Source organism: Penaeus monodon, chromosome 7 (genome assembly GCF_015228065.2).
Source record: "Penaeus monodon isolate SGIC_2016 chromosome 7, NSTDA_Pmon_1, whole genome shotgun sequence".
NCBI lineage: Eukaryota > Metazoa > Arthropoda > Malacostraca > Decapoda > Penaeidae > Penaeus > Penaeus monodon.
Genome location: NC_051392.1, coordinates 54,436,666 through 54,441,547, shown reverse-complemented (window position 1 = coordinate 54,441,547; position 4,882 = coordinate 54,436,666). Strand labels below are relative to the sequence as shown.

At 33.6% G+C, this 4,882-nt stretch overlaps 1 protein-coding gene across 2 annotated transcripts in view; it reads right to left on the bottom strand.

Moving 5' to 3' along the window:
- The window catches only part of LOC119575470 (urotensin-2 receptor-like), a 3,583-nt gene extending 2,550 nt beyond the window's left edge, over positions 1-1,033 (bottom strand). The window contains exon 1 of one of the 2 annotated variants that reach the window (XM_037923114.1): positions 920-1,033. The gene's annotated coding sequence lies outside the window, so the exon portion shown is untranslated. The remainder of the gene's footprint in view (positions 1-919) is intronic. The other variant, XM_037923115.1, reaches the window with a different exon arrangement.
- Positions 1,034-4,882: the final 3,849 nt, after the last annotated feature.

Sequence of the window (4,882 nt, the reverse complement as noted above, 5' to 3'; positions counted from 1 at the left end):
AGAAGACGAAGAAGATAATGATAGAGGGAGAGAAGAGAAAAAGAAAAAACACACGCATGTTGTCTTAAGCACATACACATATGGCAACAATTAAATCGTATCAGCGCATAGATGATAAAGAAGAAGAGGAGGAGGAAGAAGAAGAAGAAGAAGAAGAAGAAGAAGAAGAAGAAGAAGAAGAAGAAGAAGAAGAAGAAGAAGAAGAAGAAGAAGAAGAAGAAGATGATGATGAAGGAGATGATGAAGAAGAAGATGATATGAAGAAAAAGAAGAAGAAGAAGAAGAGGAAGAAGATGATGATGATGAAGAAGAAGAAGAAGAGAAAGAAGAAGGATGATAAATGAAGTTTGGGCAAAGGTATTATCATTTATTTCGTCACAATCCAACCTTTATATATATATATTTTCCCCTATACTTCGAATCTCTATATAAACATAATTTGTAATTAATTTTTGAAGAGGCACAAAGCTCACTTCACATATTTTATGTAATGTTACAATTTATTTCGTAAATTTTTGTGATCAGTTCCCTAGGGACTCACTTCATTTATATGATTTTATTATTTTATAATCCGTTCCGCAAAGTTTAATAATCAATTTGGCAGCTGTCTAATAATGATTTAAATAGAGGTTCTCATACTAAATTCGATATTAATCAAGGAATATTGTTAATTTAAGTGATTTTTTTCTTTTTTTCTTTCTTTCTGCTTCCCATATTTTTACAGACTTCAAAGGAGTTTTACTTCACTTTCAATTAATCTTAACTGTCAGCTCTACTTTAACAGCATTATATAAAAAATAATAATAATAATAACAGACATCGAATGATATAAAAATTCAACAGACAATAGATTACAGACTTGGCTAGGGTCGTCCACTCTTTCAACAATTAACAAACATCTACACACTCTTATCACTACCTTTCACAATGTACGACTGGCTGAGAACTTTCAATATCAATTTTCGTAACAAATCTTAATAGAATTTTAGCTCCCTGTTACGGAGGTCCTTCCACTACAACAATTGAGTGTCAACTGATGGTTTTCCTTCTCCTATACGTGACTCCTGACAGGGTAGTTGCAACATTGCATTGCAAGTTTTATTTCTCTTGTTTCTTTCCAATCTCTCTCTGTCTCTTTGTCTATGTCCTTTGTGTATTATTATTATTATTATTATTTTATCTCTCTCCTCTTTTTTGTATTGAAATAAAGAGAAAAATCTTTCTATGTCTATTTTTCTGTTTCTATCTTTTTTCCTCTCCCTTTCTCTCACTCGTTCCCACAGTATCCTCTAAATGACCTTTTTTCTTTTTTTCATGATGTTATTATTTCCAGAATTTGACTTATCACTGTGGTTATAATTAAATTCTGATAATAATAAGGGTGATATGAGTCTAATAATAATATAATACTGCTAAGAACAGTAGCAATTATGACCAAGATAATAACAATCATCATAATAGTAGCATGAATTTATTATCATTGCCGTTGACGAGGATGATGATCGTTATCATCATCATAATGGTAATAACAATAAATAAAAGCATCTCAAAAGCCGAAGGAAGTGAAATAACACATGCAAACACACACACACACACACACACACACACACACACACACACACACACACACACACACACACACACACACACACACACACACACACACACACACACACACACACACACACACACCAGTGAAATGTATATCCTGAGAAAATATAATAATTTCCTTCTTTAAATAAAGAAACAAGAACAAAACGGACGGAAATTTAACCAAGCAATTGAGTGACGGTTAGTGACGTCACTTTTTCAACCATGCAACGAATGGGAACGCTTGAGAATATTGCAAGTCAAGCAACTTGCTCTGGACGCCGTATAGAACGGGTCTGTGTTTTAAAAAGGAGAAAGGGGCGGCCCACCCCAAAACCCCAAGCACCAATTTTTGTGTGCGTTGTGTGGGTTGTGGGGTGTTTTTGTGTTGTGGAGGGGAAGAGAAGGAGAGAGAGAGAGAGAGGAGAGATAGAAAAAGAAAGAGAGAGAGAAAAAGGAGAGAGAGAGAGAGAGAGAGAGAGAGAGAAAGCGAGAGAGAAAAAGAGAGAGAGAGAGGAGAGAGAGAGAGAGAGAGAGAGAGAGAGAGACAGCTCAATGAGGGGGGAGTTTTTGGGGGAAAGGGATAAAAGAAAGAGAGAAAGGGGAAGGGAAAGGGGTGGGGAACAAAAGGGGGGGGAAGGAAGAGAGAGAGAGAAAAGAGAGAAAGAAGAGAAGAGAGAAAAGAGAAGAGAGGAGAAAGAGAGAGAGGGAAAAAGAGAGAGAGGAGGAGAGAGGGAGAGGAGAAAAAGGGGAGAGAGAGAGAGAGGAGAAAGGAAAGAGAGAGGAGAGAGGAGAGAGAAAAAAAAAAAAAAGCGAGAGAGAGAGAGAGGAGAGAAAAGAGGAAAAAGAGAAAAGAGAGAGAGAGAGAGAGAGGGGAGAGAGAGAAAGGAGAGAGGGAGAATTCTCTCTGCCCCTCTCTCTGTCTCTCTCTTTTGGCTCTCGTTTCTTCTCCTCCCCTCTCTCTTTTCCCCCCTTCTCTCTCCCCCTTCTCCCCTTTCTCTCTCTTTTTGGGCCCCCCCCGCTTTTTTCCCCCCCTCTCTTTTCCCCCTCTCTCAATTTCTCTCTCTTTTTCTCTTCTCTCTCCCCTTCCTTTTCTTTTTTTTTCCTCTCTCTCTCTCTCTCCCCCTCTCGCTTTTCTCCCCTTTTCTCCTTCTTCTCTTCTTTTTCCTTTTCATCCAATTTTAACCAATGGGAACCAGGAGGGAACATTCAGAACTGGAATGATAAAAAAGAATACATTTGAAGAAAACCCATTCTTTTTTCCAAAAATTGGCAGGTGAAAAAAAAACCTTTTTTTTTTTTTTTTTCGTTTTTATTGCAAATTTCCCAAAATTTAAAAATTTCCCCTGTTCCCTCTTTAAAAGGAACCCCCCTGTTTTCCATAAATTTGCTTTTTTTTTAATCCCCAACAGGAACTAATTTCAAAAACCCCGCCTTTAATGTTTGGGGAGGAAATATTTTTATTTTTAAAAAATAATTTTAAAATCCGGTTTATTTAAGGCCCAAAACCCCCAAAATTAATACACGGGGTCGGGGGTATTTTTTTCCTTAAATGAAAAAAATAAGGAGGGGGCCCCCTAAAAATTTTCCAAAACAAAAATTTAATAAAAAAAAGGGGGCAAAAAACCCCCAAAAAACCAAAAATTTCATTATCCACAGGGGGGGGCAGGGAAACTTTTTAAAAAGGGCCTAGGGGGAACCCGTTTTTTCTAAAGATTTGGTGGATCCCCTTATTGTTTTAAACCTTGGGGTTTTAAGGGTTTTTTTTGGCTGTGGGTAAATTTCTTTGGCAGTTTGTTGTCTCTTTGTCTCTGCCCTTTGTCTCTTTTTGCTTGTTTTTTCCCTTTTGTGCCCTATCTGTCTTCTTTTGTCGGGTCTGTCGGGTCTTTTGGGTCGGGCCCTGTCGGGCCTCTCTTTTTCCTTCTCTTCCCCCCTCCGCCCCTCCTTTTCCCTCTCCTTTTCCGCTTTTTTTCTTTTCTAGTTCCCCATTTTATTGTTTTTAATAATATAAGTCTTTTTTTTTATGTTTGTTTTTTCTTTTTTGGAAAATTTCAAAATTTGCGAAGATAAAGTGATTTACAAAAAGAAACAAATAGTGTGGATTTTTAAGCAGGGGAAAAATTTTTAAACACGGACTAACCCAAGGGGGGGGGGGGGGGGGTTAAAAAACCCCCGGGTCATCAGCCCTTTCCTTTTCCCCCCCTTTCTTTTTTTTCCCCCTTTTTTTTGCCCTACCTATTTTTCCCCCTCTCGTTTTTCTTTTTTCTTTTTTTTTTACCTTTTCCCCTTTTCTCCCCCCCTCTCTTTTTCCTTCCCCCCTTTTTTCTTTTTTCCCTTTTTTTTCTTTCCCCTTTTTGTCTGTCTGAAAGGGGAAGGAAGGAGAACTAAAAAGGATAGGGGGAAAGGGGGAAAGGGGGGGGGGAAGGGGAGGGTAGGGTTAAACGAAGCAGGGGTGGGGGAAAAGGGGGAAGGTGAGAAAAGAGGGGGAGGTCCGGAAAAAAAAAGGGGGACAGGGAAAAAAGGGGGGGGTGGGAGGAGGGGGGGAAAAAATAGTATATAAAAAAAAAAAATAGATTAAATATATATAAAAAATTAAGATAAAATAAAAAAAGATATAAAAAAAATTATATTATATAAAATTAAAAAATATATATATACATAAAATAATCAAAATTCTCTTATTTTATAAATTAATATTCTATATATATATTATATCTTTATATATGAAATATTGACTATATTATTATATAATTATATAATAGATATATATATATATATATATATTTTTTTATATTTTTTTATGTATGTCTATATATATATAGATATTATTATATTTTATTATTTTAGATATATATTTATATTTGATATATATATATATATTAAGATATATATATTGTATCTATTATTATAATATTTATATTTTATGATTATCTTCTATATGATATCTTTTTTCTATTTATTATATATATTATCTTATATATATTATTATTTTTCTTTCTTTATTTAGTATTTTTATCTCTATATTTTTAAATTTTATTTTTATTCTATCTTATATTATATCTATATTCTCTATATATATTATATATATCATATTTTTATATATATATTATTATATTTTTATATCTATTATTATTCTATATATTTATTATATTATATATTTATATATATATATATATTTCATATATATATATCTATTACTTTATCTATTATATTTCATTTTTTAATATAATATATTTATATACTATATATCATTATTATTATTATATATATATATATATATATATATTATTAT